The 20,870-nt window shown below is 42.9% G+C and overlaps 1 protein-coding gene across 1 annotated transcript in view; it reads left to right on the top strand.

Annotated features, from left to right (window-relative positions):
* The first annotated feature begins 7,711 nt into the window (after nucleotides 1-7,711).
* MAPRE2 (microtubule associated protein RP/EB family member 2) overlaps nucleotides 7,712-20,870 on the top strand; it is an 87,610-nt gene continuing 74,451 nt past the window's right edge. Inside the window, exon 1 of the mRNA XM_028737029.2 lies at nucleotides 7,712-7,923. The gene's annotated coding sequence lies outside the window, so the exon portion shown is untranslated. The remainder of the gene's footprint in view (nucleotides 7,924-20,870) is intronic.

Genomic DNA, 20,870 nt, shown 5'->3' with positions numbered 1-20,870 from the left:
ACAGTTTTCCTCCATTTCCTCCCATCCCCCCCAGCAGTAACAGATGTTTTTTCCAGTTTGGTTTAGGAAATGGGTTCCTTTATTTGATCCATGTTTCTCTTCATTTTCAATCTGCAGTTCAGCAGGCACCAGGGAAGGTTATAATAATTAGAAAGCTTAACCAAGGAATAACTTGAGAATTGATAAAACAGATTTTAAAGGGCATTTTAAAAAGATGAATCCAGTGTGGTTTGCTGCATAGAACAATTCAAAATGGTTTATTTGAAGTAAACTGTAAATTAGTTTATGATCTTATGCCTCGATTATATTATTAGCTTTAACTACATGTTTACCTATCTGCTGTTGTTTATTTTATGCCCTACCCCACTCAAGGGTACGTTACCAGCCTTTTAAATGAGTAAATAGTAATGAGTAACTGAGTAAATAGAGATAAAATCATTGCTGCTTTCCCTTGCTGATTTTGTGCATATCACACAAGTGGGTATAGTTGCTCTTGATATAGTTTAGGCCTCCTAACTCCTAACTTCAGAGGACTGAACCTATTTAAGTACAGTCAAACCTGGGTTGTCAGATGTAATATGTTCCAGAAGTTCGTTCGGCTTCCAAAACGTTTCACAACCGAATCACGGCTTCCGATTGGTTGCAGGAGCTTCCTGCACTCAGCGGAAGCTGCGTCGGATGTTGGGCTGCCAAAAAAACATTCAAGAACTGGAACTTTTACTTCTGGGTTTTTGGTGTTTGGGAGCCAAATTGTTCGAAAATTGAGCCATTCGGGAGCTGAGGTTTGACTGTATATACACTTTAACAATAACGCTTCACAAAACGTATGATTTACAAATTGCCCTCGGTAACATGATAGGTTATTGTTGTTAGCCGCCCTGAGCCCGGCTTTGGCTGGGGAGGGCAGGATATAAATGAAATTATTATTATTATTATTATTATTATTATTATTATTATTATTATTATCATTAAAGGTAAAGGGACCCCTGACCATTAGGTCCAGTAGTGACCGACTCTGGGGTTGCGGCACTCATCTCGCTTTATTGGCCGAGGGAGCAGGTGTACATCTTCAGGGTCATGTGGCCAGCATGACTAAGCCACTTCTGGGGAACCAGAGCAGCGCACGGAAACGCCATTTACCTTCCTGCCAGAGCAGTACCTATTTATCTAATTGCACTGGTGTTCTTTCAAACTGCTAGGTTGGCAGGAGCTGGGACCGAGCAACAGGAGCTCACCCCGTCGCAGGGATTCGAACTGCCGACCTTCTGATCGGCAAGTCCTAGGCTCTGTGGTTTCACCCGCGTCCCCAGTAACATGATACCCAGTGCTAATGCACTGTTAATATACCCCGAAACTCCAGAGTTTTCCTTTTACCTGTTTTTGTTATTTATGCCTTTTGTACTGTTGTATAACTTTTCCATTATAAACAACAGGCTATTTTTTTAGGTTTGCCTTTTATCCCATGCTATACCATGCAGGTAAGGAGCATAAAGGGATTCAAGTGTCTGCCTGGAGGGATGCCTGGGGAGTGACAGTAGCAGAGTAGCTGCTGGCTGTAGTACTGGGGTTGATGCCTGGAGTGTGTGCTTTGGCACAGTTGCATGTGATGAAGGAGAGGGTGTACTGGGGCCATGTGTTCAATGAACAATGAGCTCATTGGCTGCCTCTGTGTGCACAGCAACACCAGCATAGTGTGGGCAGTGGTAGCATGTTCCAAGGATGCTGTGGGCATGTCTATTATTGGTAGACCTTTTTTGTATTTTTTGGCTGTTCCACTCCCTTGTGGGCTGAGCACATAGACTGAATACGGTGGCTTATCTGTGTTGTATCCCCCACCTACCCTCTCCACTGTAATGCAAGTACAGGATTGCTCTGTAAATGCCTTGCACTTTGATTTAATTTTAACATATACATGATGGAGCACCAGGAAAAGAGGGGGTGTGCAGTAAGAAAGACTCAGACAGAATCTCTCAGCAACTTTGATGTCGTATTCTTTTTAAAGAAACACTTTTTAAAAAAACCTATGGAATGTTTGAAACACACTTTTCACTGAATTAGTACCAGGCAGAATCAGGTTGGTTATTGATTAACAAAGAAGTGCAGAGCAGCTTGTGTATATAATAGTATATTTTTCAAATGTGGGTCTGTTCACTAACACATTCAGTGCATTTGAAAACATAGCCTATCAATAATCACACCACGAGTAACTGCTATTATAACATACAAACAGGAAGCAAATTGTTGAAGATTTCAAGTATTCTCAGACTCCCTCTTCCAGAATTCAACAGACCTGCTTTGAACAAATTATTGCAAAGCCCTAAAGGAAAGACCATTTAACCCTCCCCACCCTGAAGTCCCCTTTTAAAAAGAAGTGTTCTGTTTATTACAATGGAATATGTTAAATCATTTGCAAGCTATTACCACTGGAAAGCATAACTGTTACTCCTAAATGCATTCAGCCTCCTTTTTCTTTAAACAAGAACAGAAATGGGTAAAAGAAACTTGCAGACATGTTCTGCTGACCCACCACACTTGAATTAGAGTAATTTTTGCTACACCTCATTTAAATCACATGGAGGTGTTTGCTGCTGTCTGCAGGGCCCTTCTTTCCTCACCCTCTAGGTCCTTGTCCAACTCCAAGATATTTCTGCAGATTTGAAAGATGTGTATGGGAATTAAAGTTCTTAATTGTGATGAATTAAAAGTATAATGGGTTAACTAAAAATCTTTGTTCCCTGAGTCTTCCATAGCAAAGGAGAAAAAAGTATAGCTAACTAGCTGTACTGGGGACATGGGGGAAATTATCACTATAGATAGAGAAATGTGTTGCAATTTGCATTAATATTGTATTTTCCTCTTCAAAAACTTTCCCATTAAGCATAGCAGTATTTACAGAGTGATTTTCCAAGGAGTTAAGAGTACCTGTACTTCAGGTACACTCTCTCATTAATAATTGCAGAAACACACATGCCCACACAACCAACCCCCACCCAAAGTAAAATAGGGAGCATTATAATACCTGTAATAATACTATTTGTATAATACCTGTATTATTTATACCTGTGTCACAGGTGGAGTCATATTTATGGCTGAAGTAAAAAATGCACTGGAGACTTTGGAGCTAATAACTCATTCTCTTAACATAGGTTTGAGAGACCTGTAGCCCTCCATATGTTGTTGTACTACAAGTTCCATCATCCCTGATTATCAAATATGCTGACTGGGGCTGATTGGAGTTGGGATTCAACAACCTCTGCAGGGCCAAGTTTCTTTATGCAGAGTGCACTTGGGAATCCTTCAGACCTGCAGTAGGTTCTCTGCCACTTCATTTATAGATTTATCTGGGGTTTTTTAGTATTCACATAAAAAATCACAAGGCAGTATACAGACTAGAAAAACAGTATTACAGTTATAAAAAAACCAAACAAATCAGTAAGAGCTTGCTGCCAAAGTATCTCAAGTTTGAAAGGCTTGTCTAAATAATACCGTTTTCAGGACATACCTAAAAACTAGCAAGTACGGCTCCTGCCAAACCTCTATTGGCAAGCCTACCACAGTAAGGGCTTGGTCGTTGGTACCCTGTAAAGGCCGGCCTAAACTCGGGGAATGTGGGAATACCGAAAGGGGGAGAGAGAGGAGGAGCATGGAAGAGGGGAAGAACAAAAACAGATGGAGATGGTAGTGTGAGGAGAGAGCTCTGATGAGTGAACTGTTCTTCCCTCTGTAGTCTGTTGGATAAGGGTGGGAGGGAGAGATAAAAGGGGATGGCAGAGAGAAAGAAGAGTAGCTCTGCCTGCTTTTAACTCTGGCCCCCCCACACTGTTGGCATGTGGCCCCTGAAAAATTACTCTCAAGATTTTCAACAGGAAATAAAAGTTTCCCCATTTTTAAGCTAACGGAAGCAGACAAAAGCTCTAATTAACAAAACTGCAAGCTTGGTAACCATGCAGGGCTTTCAGGATAGTATTTTTGTATTCCACTTATAATTATGTGTCTCCCCCCCCCCTCCAATTAATTTCTCACCTTCTGGTTCTTTCAATACTGATTTAGGGAGTTCTCAATCAGTGGTGCCACGAGTGCAAGACTTTGGGGCAGAGGTCCAAGGCCTCACACCGCAAAGTGAGCAGGAAGCTCCCCAAACACAGCAGGGGTAGATTAGCGTGAGCCCCCTCCCCTTAAGACCACTTAGCACAGGGTCTAAAACTACCCAGCTGCACTGCAGTCTCAGAACAATCTGCTGAATGACAGCAAAGAACTTAATATGAGTGAGCAATCCCATTTTTTGAAAGGGACTGCTGAGTTCAGTGGAAAGCAAAATAGTCCCCTTTTCAGGTGCTGCGTTGGATCCATCTACCTAATAGCTATTTTCAAATATTTGGAGCAGCCAACTAGTTATCTTTCTCAATGTTGATAGAATATGCAAAGAACAGAGCATGAGTGAAGGAAAATGTTGCAGTTGTCACCCTAGATCCAAGGAGCTTGTGTATTTGATTGACAAGCATTAAATCCATATTCCTCCAGGCAATTATTAAAGGAATTGAGATGAAACCACCAAACGATGTATTTCATTGCTATGCTTCCATCCAGCTTTTCAGCTTACTATCCTTGCACTTGTAAACATGGTGCTAGCAACATTAATGATGGAGATTGAGGCTTTGACCAACTTAGCAGAAAAACAGCTCTCACCACAGAGACCAGCTTTTTTTAAACAAAAAACAAAAAACTTGGAACATTATACTACATGCATGAGAAAGCATGAACAATGCTGCAAGTGTTAGCTACTTCTTATGCTGCTGACATTATATTAATATTCATGCTTATTATTATGGGAACTAACAGCTTAGAGGACTGAAAGGTTTTTTATCTTTGTTCAGGCATGTGTCATCTGCCTTTTGCTATTTTGGAAAACTTGCCTGGTGCTTGACATTAAATCATACCCATGCTAGATGAAGTAGCTCATTTCTGAACCTGGGTATTCACTTATATAAAATATGAGGGAATATTTAGCAATCCATTATTATAGTAGCATTATTATATACACGGTGTGCCATAAGATATGTGCTGTTAATATCTGCATATTTTTCATGCTCAGGAAGAGTAAAACTCCTTTTTAAAAAGAGCTACATGCATTTTTTTAAAAGGCAAATAAAACGTAGTACTGTATCCACTTTTCCTGTTTATTCTATATTTATTATTTCTGTTTATTTGTCCTATTTGATTTCATTAGGGGAGGAAACCAAATGGGAATCTTGCTGTCAGCACACAGAATTTTCTATAACCCTACTCCTATGCCCAGTTGAGCCTACCATAACTAGGGATGGAGGAGTCAGTTCACATTTAAAGGCAAACCTACTAAACCTGCACTTTCTAAAACAGTTCATAAACCAAAACACAGATATCCTTCAAAACACACATTTCACTGAATTTTGCAATGCAGTTTTCTAGCCAAGGAATGTCTACAAAAATGAATTTACTAAAGTGTACATATAAATGCACATCTCTCACACACAAACCATTGCAGCAGTACCGGTACTTTTTTCTGGGAGTACTCAAGGGTACAGAGTGCCGACACCTTTTTCCCCCAAACATTAAAAGTGTGGCACTTACTGTAACAACTTCATGGTGAATACCAGCACCTTCTTTTCTTTAAAAAAGCACTGCATTGCAGTCTATATTATCAGATGCTCCTCATGGGTTGAATAGCAGCAGCAGCAGCAGTTCAGTCAGGCTGGCTTTTGCTGTTTTTCTGACCAAGTTCCTTTGACCTTGCTGGCCAGCCTAGAGATCAGATGCCCTGGAGCTCCAGGCAAGTGGAGACAGCTCAGTCAGACTGGCCTTTGCAGTGGTGATGGGATCTTTAACCTTACCAGACCCAATTATCCTGAACAAAGCCAGCAGTCTGTTGCCTGCTAAACGCCACCCCAGATATTCATTAGTAAAGACACAACTTTGCACTTCCATCCTCTGTCAGCACTGGATTTCCATTCACCTGACCAAACAAGAGAAGTCCCAAACTGCATTTTAATATAACTTGTAAAATAATTGCAATATTGGCAGGTTCTGAAGCATGATAAAGAGATGGTAAAACATGAACAAACAGAAATGAGATTAAATCAGAAGCGTGTCTAATTGACAGATAATAAGGGGGAAGTAGGTTACAAAATTACAAATAAGAATTATAAATAATAACGTATGAAACCAGTAAATAATAGTTAGCAATTCAATATATCCTCTCCTATCAAGGACTGCAGCTTTAGTTTGTTAAATTGTAACAAAGCATTATTTAAGGGTTGTTGTTTTACAATCAAGCAGTACCTACGTTTTATGAAAGAAACTAGTCCCACAATTATGATAGGACATGATGGCCATCACACAGGATGCAAAAAACAGATGAGGGAGTTGGCAAATATAAGTACCCATTGACAGAGTGACAGGAACTCAAGAGACAATGAAATGAAATGTTTTTTCAATATGATTACATATGTACACACATGGGTATATGCGGATTGAATACAAAATACAAACATGTATTCTCCAAGCTATGGCCATTATTGACTCACAGGTTCCTGTGACTTTGTCTTTTGGTACTCATGGTCATGGTAAGAGTCTTGTCCATGTTTGCTCCCAATCACTTTAGCAGCTGGTAAACCAATTGTGTTTGTGATCTTTTGGTAGTGCACACTGTGGTTGGCTTTTGTCGTGCTAGTTGCAACCACCCCCCAAAAAAGCAGCACCAGAAACTGAATCCTGTGGATGGAGTCACATGTGCAGTATGACCAGCTTTTCCACAGGATGGAATATCTCAGTGCTACCTACAGCTGCCACATGCTGAAGTGGCCACAGTGACAGTACAGCATAAGTCTTACACGGATGGCAAATTTCCTCTTTTCCATCAGGATTTGCAAAAAGACACTCCCAGAAAATTAGACAAGAAATACATGTGTTAATTCATTGTCCTTTAATCAACTAGTCACAGTAGCAGCCGGAGGAGCAGAGTGGGGCAACATGGCTCCCCCAGCTTTCCAATGTTGACGTTGCTGCCAGTAACTGAGAGGGGAAGAGGCAAGGTGGCAGGAAGAGTGGCACAGTGTGGGCATGTGGCAAAAGCGCTGGACTGGCTCTGCCACTGTGCCTGCACTGACCTCGCTACCACCTTGCCCCTCCCCTGGTCCATGTTTACTCCTTGTCTAATTTAACAGATGGCAGGGCTGGTTATGTGTGCAATCTTCTGATAGCAGTACATTACGTTTGGCAAACCAGCAACGGCCTCGGCCAAGGGAGATGAAGTCCAATAACACCTGCAGCCGGCCACAGGTTCCCCCTTTCTGTGAAACACCAGGTTATCAGGTCCTTGTGTAGAGAGGCAGGGCATCCTCTGCATAGGCAAGGGACCTCCATCTGCACGTGCCGACTTGAAAGTTCCCATTTCGCAGCTGCTGAAAGGCAGAGCATCTCCTAAGGAGCAGAGCGACACAGGAAGTGCTCCTTTGTGCTGCTGCTGCAGGAGCAGCAGGGCTGTGGATGCTGCTGTTACTGGAGGTGACCTGAGCTCACCGAGGCGATGACTGAGCAGGCAGGAAGATAAGGAAGGCGCGCGGCGTTGGTCGCCGGCGTGACAGAGAGCGCTCTCCCGCCTCCGCCGGCAGCCCCACACAGGCGCGTGACGCACTCCGCCCCTGGGCTGGGCTCTCGCCGTTGGCTCCAGTCCCTCTTCCCTTTTTCGCCCGCCGCTCCCTCGCGGCGCGCCAGGACCGCCCCTCCCCGGAGTAGCCCGCCTCGCCCGCCCGGCTTGATTCACGTGGCTCTCGGGGTGGAGCGGCAGCCGAAGCGGAGACCGAGGAGGGTGGGGAAAACAAAAGGCAGCTGTCAAAGGAGGAGAGCGGCGCGTTTGGCGGCAGCGGCGGCCCAGCCCGGCAGTAGCAGGTGAGTGACGTGCCGCGTGAGGAGGAGAAGGTGGCGGCGGCGGCGCTTCTCTCCCCTCACCTCAGCGCGCGCCTCAGACTTAGTTGCCCGCAGAGCAGCCCGCCGGTAGGTAGCTGGCCGGCTGGCTCCAGGTTGGGTTCGACGTCTGCCTGGTGCGAGGGAACGGGACTCGCTCTTGCCCGGGCTGCCTGGGCGAGGGGGGAACTCGGGGCTGCCACGCTGGCAGGAGCGACGAGCGGCGCTCTGAGGGGCTTTCCACAGAGCCGGCGAAAGGAGCCGAGGCGCGCGCTTTCCGCGGTGGGCAGGGGCGTCATCGCGCGGCTGAAGTGAAGCTCGGGAGGAAGCGGGGAGAGGAGTTGTTTTTGGTCTGCGTGGGAAGGAGAGGAAGCGGAGAGGGAGGCTCTCGCCACGAAGCGCCAGGAGATTGGCAAGAGGCAGCCGAGGTACAAAGAAGCCCTGTTTGCCGAGGAGGGAAGTCGCTGCCAGCCCCAGGAGGAGCCTCTCAAAACAAAGCTGCCAGGGCTGGGGATGAAACCCGCGGCACTCCACACACACACACACCCCTGCGCGCCTTGGGTTGCCAACTTGAGGTTTAAAAAAACACCAGGCCAATGGGCAGAGGCAGGATGGGCTAGTGGGCGGAGCTCCGTGAAGTTTTGACAGGTCAGGGGCTTTGCTTGGCAGGTTTCAGTGGAGGAGCACAAGGTGGACTAGTGGGCTGGGAGGTGGCCTCAATGGCATGAGAAATGGCACCACCGCTTGAATCATCTAAGGCTGCATTCCTAACACTGCATCCCTGAAGGAAGGGAGAAAAGCTGCCAGGAGACAGACTGTGAGCTGTGAGTAAGCTGCCTAAAAACGAAATTGAGGCTTCAGAGTAGACATAGTAAACACCTGCTTCCCAAACATTGGCAAGCACACTGGATAGGCAAGTGTGCAAATACTTTCTAGATGGCAGCAACCCTACCTGTTCCCTTGGAAAAAGGTGTTTCCTTGTTGGGAGGGGCTGGATTGCTTGGTGTAGGAATTGAAGTAGTTGAAGCACTGGTCTTAAACTTGCCAGACGGTCAACTGAAATGTTAGCTATTGAGGGCATTCTACGTTTTAACACATAGTTACTTTCAAACTTTTTAAACTCAAGCTCCATCAAAATTTAGCTGACTTTCCTACCCCAGTCCTAGCCAATCTTTTGGCAACACACAGGGCCCTCCTACATACACACAGCTGTATGTAAGCATTGCTGTGTGCCCAGAGATCTATGGGCAGGGGCCCTAAGCCAATGCTGTACTGGAACTGCCTGTGGCATTGGTTGTGTGTTTAAACGAGCAAGCTTACTTAATCTTGTCGCTTCTATAGTGTGTGGGGGGACGGGGACAGCTGCAGATGCCCCATAGAATCATAGAACTGGGAGGGACCACAATGTGCTCTTGATTTGGATCATGGCCCAACACCAATTTTCTGCTCAATTTTCAGAGTGTACTCTCTGAAATGAGTACACTTGGGGCCAAATAGCAGGCAGGCAGGTGGCCATTTTCAGCAGAAAACTGGTCTGGGACTCTGACCCTGATCAGGTGCATGTTCTGGATCTGGGAGCCATCACTGCTTTTTCTACAAAGCAAAAACTTCTAGGCGAAGGATGTTTGTTTAAACTTTGGCCCTCAGACTCCCTCCTAAAGCTGGGGAAGGAGGCTGGAATGAAAAGTTCTCTGAGGCACTCATGCTTGGCATTTTGATGTCTGTAATGCTAGATCACTGTAGCTGGGGGGAATGTGTTCCTGCCCCTGCTTTGGTGCAGGTTTCTATCCTCCCCTCAAACTTCAATATGCACGCATGCATGCCACGCACACAGGTGTATTGCACACACACCCTATTGGGGACCACTTCAAAGTCTGCAAATCAATGCCATAGAGAGAGTGGTGCAGCTTAAACCATTTGGCCTCTTTCTGTGGGTTGGCAAAGGGATTCATGCACACACAAATAACTCTGGCAACCTGTGAATCCTGTGTGTATGTAGGGAAGAGGGTATTTAATTTCATTGGGCATAGGGATTTGCTCATTAGTTATCTATTTTAAGACATGCTCATCTTGAAGAACAGCTACATTCATCAAGGATGTCTAAAAGGTTAGATACAATCTGGAGGCAGGAAAGATTCAGTTTCTCACTTCACTTTAAAAAAAGCAAACTTGGCCTGATCTGTTCAGGGATCTCCTTAACAAACCAAGCCCTGTACAAATTATGGATGTTGTACAAATGAGCAGAATAGCTACTAAAATAATGTTTCTGTGCTAGCTATTCACTCCCCCCCCACACACACCCCAGCTTTGCATAGTTCATCTAGCATTGTGTATGGACAGTACTACTTCTAGATATGGAAATAATAAATCTTTGGTTGCTTTGAGTTACAGTCACACTCAGGATTATTCTGTCTTAAAATCAGTAAGGGCTGCTGATTTATTTATGCTAAATGCTTTAGTTAGGTCTTGCTGTTGAGCTAGAGAGGAAGTGTGTGAGAGAGGGGGGAGAGAGAGAGAGAGAGAGAGAGTTTAATAAAAAATTCAGTAGATAAAATGCACAGCTGTTTGAATTGAACATTAACTGGTGTGACCTCAGCAGCTAGTTAACATCCAAGATTCCCCTGTGCCCTGAAATATTCCAATATGTGTGTTATCTCCAGCTGCTCTCAGGGGCAGTAGGTATATAGACTAGGTTTTTCCAGGAAACCTTGTTCTCCATGCTCAGTTGTGTGATAGGAATGGTAGTAGAGTCTAACAAAAACACAGTGGTGTTTTTAACTGAAAGTCTCTTTGACATTATTCTTGTTTCGCAGTGGAGAAAAGTAAGATACAGTTTGTTTCCATGCTGAATTGAAGGTGCTGGTGTTAACCTTTAAAGCCCAAAATGGCATGAGATCTGAGTATTTTAAGGACTGGCTTCTTCTGTGCATTCTTCCCTGCATGCTCTGCTCATCAACAGAGGCTCTACTTCAGAGCCTTCAACCCTCTGAAGCCCAGTGGGCAGCTACCAGGGAAAGAGTATTTTCTGTAGTGGCACCTACCCTACAGAATGCTCTGCCAACCGAACTCTGCTAGGCTTTGTCTCTTAGGAGACCTATAGAAACTTGGTTATACCAAGGCCCTTGGCAGGCTATTTTACTGTCTCATTTGAAAGTTTTGAAAGTTTTAACCAATGCCCCTATATATATGAAGAAGATGTTAATATGCTGATTTTTTTAAATTCCTTTTAACTTTTATTGATTTGTTATCCACCTTGGATACCTTTTTTGGATTAAAACAAAGTATGTTGTTAAATAAATAAACCTTACAGAAAAGCAGGAAGTATCATGAAGGTGTTGCAGGGCTTTTTTTGTGTGCGTTATGTGATGGTTGTTTTTCTCCTCTGCTGATCCTTCTAGGATGTTTGAAATGGGAATAAATTTTACATCTGGCTTGTAGATGTTTAGCATATCAGTGTGATAGGCACTCTCAAAAGCACTATGATCTCGGGGTGGGGGGTGGGGGGAAGCAGGCATCTGAAAGTGCCATAACAGCCACAGGGGAGGGACAAGGCGTATTGACTAATGTCAGGAATCATTTGGCTACTAAATCTTATTAAAGGCACTTTGTTCCGCTGTTTCTTGCAGGGGAAGGTGGCATTAATTTAGAGTGCACAGCTGATGCTGCCATGTAGAAAGTAAATGCAACAACTGTAGGTGGTAGAAATCCTTCCTGTAATTAAGCTGTTTAAAAAAAGAATGGGGACCATTTAATACTGAAGTATAAACTTACTTTTAGCTGCCCCCCCCCCTTTGGCTATACAACTGATGAATAGGCTGCAATGGGGTCCCGTCCTGATTCATCTAAAGTTAGCTGTAACCAAATTCCATTGAAGCCAATGGGACAAGCTAACTGAAAACAGTGTCATTGCATACAGTATCAATACCTTTTGATTATGTAAACTAGAAATCTTTTTGCAGTAGTTGAGTAGTAGTTAATTAGAGCCGCTTTTTCTATTGACCCTGAGAGACACTAGGAGAATTTGCTACTTGGTCTTTAATGAGAATAGCAGTGATAAAAAGGCTCAAACTAAAGCAAAACTTCATGTAAGATTCTGCAAAAGAACTTAACTTGGATAAATTATTAACTTCGCAGTTCTGTTTCCTACACAGGCACATCTACTGATTGTTCCAAACAGTGGTAAGCATTACTTACATTGCAATCTTGAGAGGGATAATATACCCTTAAATCCCAACAGTATGTGGGAGCAGAGGTGTATCTAGGGCTTGGTTAGGGCAGCTTATGCCAAGGGCCTGTAGCTCAGAATGACTAGAAGTCTGTTTGCCAACCCACACGCTTCCTAGGTTGCTCCTTTGCTGTTCTGGGCAGCCGGGCAAAGTGCACAGGTTCCTTTGGCAAGGACGCAAGGGATGGAAGGGTGCCAATATAGCTCATTGACTGGGGCACAAGGGAGCCTAGGTACGCCTCTGTGTGGCAGATCTGCTTATTTTGGTACAAGCACATTCTGTTGCACTAAGATGCATGCTCACTAGTTTGCAGTCAAACAAAGGTATATTCTAAAAGTTTAAAATGGGATATGGATTCCCTTATTTTAACTGACGTCCAGGGCGTCTTTTAACACCGCCTATTCTAAAGAGGAATTAGATGGTGGTCAAATTTCTTATGCTCAAACAAATATCCTGTTTGTTAAAAGCATGGCTCATTCAAAAGTTTGGCAAACGTTACTTTATAATGGGAACAAGTACCCATTTTGAGGGGGTAAGATATTATTGAGCTACATCCATGCAAGTTTGAGACAGCTTCCTTTTGGGTGCAAAGGATGTACAGTGGTACCTCAGGTTACAGACGCTTCAGGTTACAGACTCCTCTAACCCAGAAATAGTACCTTGGGTTACAAATTTTGCTTCAGGATGAGAACACAAATCACGCTGTGGCGGCGTGGTGGCAGCAGGAGGCCCCATTAGCTAAAGGGGATTCCTCAGGTTAAGAACCGTTTCAGGTTAAGAATGGACCTCCGGAACAAATTAAGTTCTTAACCCGAGGTACCACTGTATAGCTTTAGAGATAAAAGGCCGAGACATTTCTATTTAACATCTCATACTTTACATATTCTTTGCATAAAATATTTATATGTCTATATATTCTCTTTTAAAAGTCTATTTATGAATAGCTTTGCAAATTAGGCCAAGCCTTATTTCAAAATGAAGAGTATGCAAGTCAGATTGCAGGTGATCAAATGCTACATAGTCTGGACCCATTTCTGTGCAGGTGCCTGTATGTCTTTCATAGCCACCGCTCCTTTTGTTTGCATTGTGCCTCACCATATGAATTAGGATTAGAGAAATATGGAACAACGTTGTTAAAGCAATCAGCACTTAGGTATTCATTGTCAAACATTGTAAACTCTTGAGTGAAACTGACAAGGAGCTGATGTGGTAGGGAGTGCTTGGGGTGTGGTGGAAGTGCATTTGCCACCACATTCACTGCGTTATGAGGCATGTTTCTGAGGCAGATAATTGTGCATTCAAACCACCTCCACCCTATTAGTAGTGCAATCCTATACACACCTACTCATAAGTACGCCCAACTTAGTTCAGTGGGGCTTTCTCCCAGGGAAGTGAGCAAGTGAGCACTCCCAGGGAGTGACTGCAATTTTAGAATACAGTGGTACCTCAGGTTACATATGGTTCAGGTTACAGACTCCGCTAACCCAGAAATAGTGCTTCAGGTTAAGAACTTTGCTTCAGGATGGGAACAGAAATCGTGCTCTGGCAGCGTGGCAGCAGCAGGAGGCCTCATTAGCTAATGTGGCGCTTCAGGTTAAGGACAGTTTCAGGTTAAGGACAGACCTCTGGAACGAATTAAGTACTTAACCCGAGGTACCACTGTATATGTCTGTCTGTACCTTGAGAAGAAGCAATTCTTTGGTGAACAAGAATTATGCCAGCCACTCTAATGTGCCTTGTACATGATGTGTCAGAAGGCAACTCGCAGTGGGCCTGTCAAAGGAGAAGAGTATTTGCCCTTATGCTTCTTCTGTCAACAGCAAGCCTGGAATCTACGTACATTTTATTGTTCCAAGGGAATACTTTAGGGCAGGATTCAGACATGACGATTTGTTGACCCCTTGTTGAAGCCTATGATTTGTGACAGTGTTTAATCCTACTGTCATATGGGGGGAGGTCACTGGAGGTCTACTGAAAGAATAATATAAGCAGGGTGGAAAATCAGTACTGAAATTTTTATCCTGACCCCTTCCCCCCTCAAAATACAATTTTTAAAGAATCCATCCTTTTCTAGGACCTTCCTCTAAATAGGGTTGCATGACACTAGGGACTGAACTGTTTGTTATCACAGTGGAAAGTCAAATAGTTTGCAGCAGAAGTAGGCAACAAATTACTCACAGACTACACCCAACACTGAGTATGATTCAGAATTATGGGGATCCTGCTTTGAACTTGCTCCACTTCATGGGCTTATGTCAGGAGTTAATTTGCTCGTATGCTGGGCAGCTCTTATCTGCTAGCTGCATAAGTACTTTGCTTTTAAATATGAGTAAGACAGAAGTCTGGGTTTAAAAATAGTTTTTTGGGCAATCAGCCACCAGTCTGTTGCTTGTGTTATTCAAGGTTAGATTATTATTAGTAACCCACCAACAATGTGTGCTGGACATTGTACAGCATGCAGAACTGACGGGGTCACTTGAGCTGTGAGTTTTTTACGCTAAATGAGATGAACACAATTTCAGAGAAAAGGATCTGTCTTTTATAGTAAAGTTAAGGGAGTTAGATGGTAGCAGTGAGCACAGAATGAATAAATTTGGGCAAAGTCCAAATAAGCTTTGAGGAAAGACTTAAAGGCAGGGATGGAAGGCAAATCCACACTATACTTTTAGAACATGTCCAATACAAATTTAAAAGACATGCCTTGCCCCTACAATTCCCAGCCATGTTAGCAAACTACAGTACCCAGGATCATTAGTCTATCTTGTGGGGCAGAACAAAAGAAAACACATCTGCAGTGGAAACCAGTGCTAGCCTTGTGTTGTCAAGCAGGTCTGGTGAGCAAGGACTTGGTTACTTCTAAGTTCTGTACAATTCTGGGCACTCTGATGGCACTATGTAGACATAGAATACTAATAATAGTAGATGCGCTGAACAAGAGAATAGTAATTGGAGAAAGAGGAAATCATGGAAGAGTATTTGGGGACACAGGCAGACAACTTTAGAGGTAAGGACCATGAACTTAAAGTAATGTGCAAAATTAAGGGGAGAAATGAATGGACAACAGAAATTATGGGAAATCATTTAGTATAGGATTCCTGTGTTATTTACTCCTAAAATACACACCTAAAGTTTGTGAATTACGGTCCTCACTACTGATTTTGCTTCATATGGCATCTAGGACAGAAGCTGGCTAACATTTTTGCATCGTTGATTGTTCTTTCAACCCTTAACATTTTTGTAACTTAAGCTAACTTCCCATGCTCTTTTAATCATCCTGTTCTATGATTAAATATGTCAAGAGATATAAACAACTCAGTTTGTGGCTTCAGAGTAAGGGCAGAGCTGGTGCTCCACCCAGTATACCCAAGCGTGGGGGAAATGCTGCAGAATAAATTATGCATGAATGACTCTGCTTTTGGAGCCCTTAACAATACATCAGAAAAACAGGTTAAGAGAGGTGCTGTAATATAGGTGGTGTTTAACTAGGAATGACAGCTAAGTCTTAAAAACTAGGGGACACTATCGGGACTCAATGCTCTGGTGGGAGTGAGGACTTGCTAGTCAGTAGACATGCACAATATTGCATTGTTCTTGAAAGAGACAGTGGTGAAGGAACTGCCCAGAATAATTTTGGCAGGGGATTTTATTCTGCTGCCATTGTCTCTCCTTTAGTTGTTCTTCTTCAATTTCCGCATGGATTACAAACTGACTTAAAATTCAAAGGCACAAACAAATTCAAAGGCTCAAACAAATTCTAAGGCTGAAAGCCACCTTTATTCTGAATAGCACTCACAGCAGATTAGCCACAAGGACCTACTGACTGCACAATGCTTGGAAGTTGACCTATTGCAATGGAAAGGCCACATAATATTGGTAAACTACTGTGAAATAGGATTCTGAAGGTTGAAAAGGTAAGGAGAATCAGTTGCACTGTGGGTGATTAGAGTTGGAGTTTAGGAGAGGGCGACTGTCCTAGTAAATCCATTTGTGGATATAGCCCTGAAATAAAATATTCTGAGAAATATGCCTCTTTGAGAATTCAGCACCATTAAAAGGTGAACACTGCAGGGGACTTTGAGCTTTGGTGGTTGGTGCAGTTCTCACTCGATAACATGTAAATGTGGCAGCATCTCTTTCAATGTAAAGAGTCAGTTTGGATCCCTGGTTCCTCTTTCAAAAAAAATCTTCCAAAAGCAGCCCAGCTGTAAGAGAAACCTGAGTCTGAGGTGTTTCACACGCTACATCTGAATACATAAACCTGGATCAGGGAAGATGTTGTCAAAATATACCACAGGACATGTTTCACTTTCAAGTTGCATTTTTCTCTGTTTGAAATACCCTTAGCCATATAGGCCACTTTGGAAATGAACTTTCCCTTGCTCAGTTATTTAATTTGAGAAGGAACAGATATGAGTTTGACAAATGGGCCTTGCAGAATGCCTGAAGCTATCCTGCAAGCCTGATTTGCACCTGGCCATTCTCACTCTAAAGACCTTTCTGACCTTCCAACCATTTCCCCCACTCTCTTATCAGCATTTGAAACAACTTGTGCATCCATTTTAATTGCAATGGAAATATTATTTTTAGAATCACTGTCCCACCAGGGGCGCTGTCCTGTGCCAAATAATACATTTGTACAGCATACCCAAAATACCAGAGCAGGACAGTACTACTGCCATTTGCATCCCAAGGCGGTGTTTGACTCCAGTAGTACAGGAACTAGACTGAGATCTTGTACAGTGAACCCAAGGCTGTTGCCATAGCAGAATGGAATTGCAGGACTTTGCAGATAACAGTACTGTAAACAGGATTTCTACCAATGTGACAGTGTGCTTTTGTAGGAAATTTTGCAGTGTTTGAATTGCAGGGGGAAGCCCCCTTAACAGCCTGGGGACCATAATGACTAAAATGGATGTGGGGAGAATCTGGGGCTTCTGGGTTTCATTAATGCCTCCCTAATTAAAATACTGTAGGTTTTACCTTTTAATCTATCTAAGGCTCCAGCCTTTCTCAACCTATGGGTCCCCAGATGTTGTTGAACTACAACTCCCATCACCCCTAGCTAGCAAGGCCAGAGCTCAGGGATGATGGGAGTTATAGTCCACCAACATCTGGGGACCCACAGGTTGAGAACCACTGAGCAAATAAATAAAGCTTGTCTGTAGTGCAACTTAGTACAGCCCTAGACTTCAGTAAATGAGATAATTGCTAAAATATAAACAACTATTTTCAGTTAATTTCATCTTTATCAAAGATGATAGAAATATGACTCAGCTCATATAATACAGGTCTTCTATCAAACTGTGAAGTTGCATTTAATTTTAGAGTAACCTTTCTTGCAGTTATAATGGCACTTATTCTCAGAGTTGTAACAGCTTTGTAACTTGGAATCACAGAATAATAGAGTTAGAAGGGACCGCAAGGGTCATCTAGTCCAACCCTCTGCAGTGCAGAAAACTTTTGCCCAACATGGGGCTTGAACCCACAACCCTAAGATTAAGAGCCTCATGCTCTACCAACTTAGCTACTCCAACTTGTAGCTGAGCTCTTTCCTTTTATTAGATTAGTATCAGAAAAAGATTCCTTGTTTTACATCTAAGTTTAATACTTAGTTTCACAATCTGGTATGACAGAGCAAAGCTAAGGCCACCCAGCAAATGAAATGCTTAAGGAGGGAAGTTAATGGCTTGGGAAAGGAGAACAGGACATGCTTGCTATTACTTTCTGTATGCAGCTAGACCTAGGGAAATTTTTAATAATACACATTCCATTGCTTTCACACACATCATCTCAAGTTCCCTATGGGATCTTCACTAAAATGGTCAAGACAAGAACTACTTTGCAACATCTTGAAATTAACAAGTATTGAAGTACAGTGGTACCTCGGGTTAAGTACTTAATTCGTTCTGGAGATCTGTTCTTAACCTGAAACTGTTCTTAACCGGAACCACCACTTTAGCTAATGGGGCCTCCTGCTGCTGCCGCGCCGCCGTAGCACGATTTCTGTTCTCATCCTGAAGCAAAGTTCTTAACCCGAGGTACTATTTCTGGGTTAGCGGAGTCTGTAACCTGAAGTGTATGTAACCTGAAGCGTCTGTAACCCGAGGTACCACTGTACAACATTAAACTTTGTTAGATGGATTTTAAACCACATTTTCCTTATACTGTATGCTATGGTGCATGAGTCAAACTTTGAGTAGAAGCTATTTATAATCAATGGTATTTCCCAGGAGTACAATTTTTAAAACTAGCTAAACCAAAGCTTTTTTCTATAAAATTGCAGAGGGGTAAAAAGAAAGCAGGAGACAGCTCTAGTCCTTTCTTTCTGAATGCCCCAGGTGGGGCAGATCTACACCATACATTTAAAGCTTATTCAACACATATTCAAAGCACATGACTCCAGCCCCCAAAGAATCCTGGGAAGTGTAGTTTAAGAGTGCTGGTAACTGAAAGTCAGTGAGAGGGAAACTACACTTCCTAGGATTCTGTGAGGGAGTCATGTGTTCTATAATGCATTAAATAACCTTTAAATGTTTGGTGCTGTTAGTTACAGTGTGCTCCTTAGCCATGGCGTAAGTTACTCCCAGGTAAGCAGAACTGCAAGTATAGTTACTTCCTTCCCTGTCTCTCCTAAGCTCTTTTCTTCTTTCTTTTCTCTCTTCCAGCCAACTCCTAATATCATCCAGCTTGACTCCCAAGGCTAAAGTATAAGTTCATCCCTCTGTGTTTAATAGAGCTTACTCCAAAGTAGTTGTTAAAAGGTTGCAGTCTAAAGAATACTTTCAAACTGTCTCTTACTTTCTTCCAAAGCTAGATAAAGATATCAAAAAGGGAAAGTGTTTGTGTTAGTAAATGAGGGGCTTCAGAATAAAGTCCTTGCTTGCTAATTCACTTCAGGAAGGAAAGCCCTGTCATCAGGCTTAAACGAAGTGGTTAAGGTAGTAGTTGGTGGGCTGTTGCTTGTGCAGTTCTTGTTAGGAAATGCATAGCCTGTGAAAGCATATGAGACAACTGTAAAATGTTAGGGACATGGCTAGATGTTGGAATACCACCAGATAGCTCATATGCGGATTCCACTCCAGAAGGCCTACAGATAGTATTCTACTCTCAGTGATGACATAACTGATGAAAAGTCAGAATTATTTCCCCATTCTGGATAGGAACTAATGAGATATAAAACATCTATGACAGAGATGTGGGCAAAACAAGAAAGTGTGAAAAATCACTGGGCTTTTTTTCTTAAAGCAAACTAACGTTGCTTTAGAAATTACCTTCTGGTCAGACTTCTCACGAATTTTTTTATACAGCTTTGAAATAATGAACAGCAATGGATTGGATCCAGACTCAGGCTGCAGTACTCCCAGATACACACCATTTAGCTGGGCTAGAAGTGATCCCTATTGAACTCAATGGGACTTACTTCTGAGTAAATGTGTCGGTGTGCACCAGGTCACATGTAGATCATAAATTATCAGAAACAACTTCTGTACATTGGTTGTGTAGTGTGGGCTACTCTTTCTCCATACCCTTTAAACAAAACCTGTTTGTCACTCCACCAGTACAATGGTACCCCGGGTTAAGAACTTAATTCGTTCTGGAGGTCTGTTCTTAACCTGAAACTGTTCTTAACCTGAAGCACCACTTTAACTAATGGGGCCTCCCGCTGCTGCCCCGCCGCCGGAACACGATTTCTGTTCTCATCCTGAAGCAAAATTCTTAACCCGAGGTACTGTTTCTGGGTTAGCATAACCTAAAGCGTATGTAACCCGAGGTACTACTGTAAACAAAACCTGATTGGGGTGATTGTGCTGGCTGGAGCAGATGGGGACCTCTAGAAAGCATGAGGTTGGGGAAGGCTGCGCTAACTCTAGGCAAAGTTAGGAAAGGTGAAAACGTGAATCTTTACCCCATGAGCAGGCTTATAAAAGATGCTGGGTGGCTTGCTGTATTTTAAAGAAAGCTTTAAAGCACTGTATTCATCCTTATAATTGTACTCTGGTTTGCATATTGCCTGACTTTGTGGTTCCCATGCCAAGGCACTTCAAAATCTTCACTGTAGGGAATAGCTCTTTAAACGCCTCTTATGCTGAATAATGCAAGGTAAGCAACAGAGTTAGTTTTTTATATCCATCTTTGCAGAATGTAATGGACTCTCTAGGATTTAGAAACACTGCAAAACTGAGTCTAGAAGCAAATGCCATTATTTTCTTGTGCATCCCATATAAGAAAATATTAATACCATCCTTTCCATGTGGAAGTCATAGGGGCTGCCCTGCATCTAATTGCATGCTTGCTGTAGCTTAGAGTCCTTTGATCCTAACTGGTGTCATAGTGCCTTCTACTGTAATACCTTTTGATTTTCTGATGTCCTACTCCAGCACATTGCTGGTTGGGGCTGATGGGAGTTGTAGTTCAAAACATTAAGAGGGTACCCTTTTGGCAAAAGCTGCCCTATGCTATGCAATGGTTTCAGAGCCTCCAAGATACATCTTAACCTATTTATGTTAAGTGTGTCTGCATTTAAATGGAGTTTGTGCATCGTAGCAAAAGGTCGTCAACTGTCTTGAAGAATCAGTTCTCTGGACTGATTCTCCCTTTCTGTCTATCAGCAACTTTTCTCACTGCAGCTCCTCCTCTGTTGCTGCTACTTCCTGTATGGGTTCTGCAATGATTGCTGCTCTTTTTGAGTCGGTATTAGAACACATG

Source organism: Podarcis muralis, chromosome 8 (genome assembly GCF_964188315.1).
Source record: "Podarcis muralis chromosome 8, rPodMur119.hap1.1, whole genome shotgun sequence".
NCBI lineage: Eukaryota > Metazoa > Chordata > Lepidosauria > Squamata > Lacertidae > Podarcis > Podarcis muralis.
This window is presented reverse-complemented; position numbering and strand designations above follow the sequence as displayed.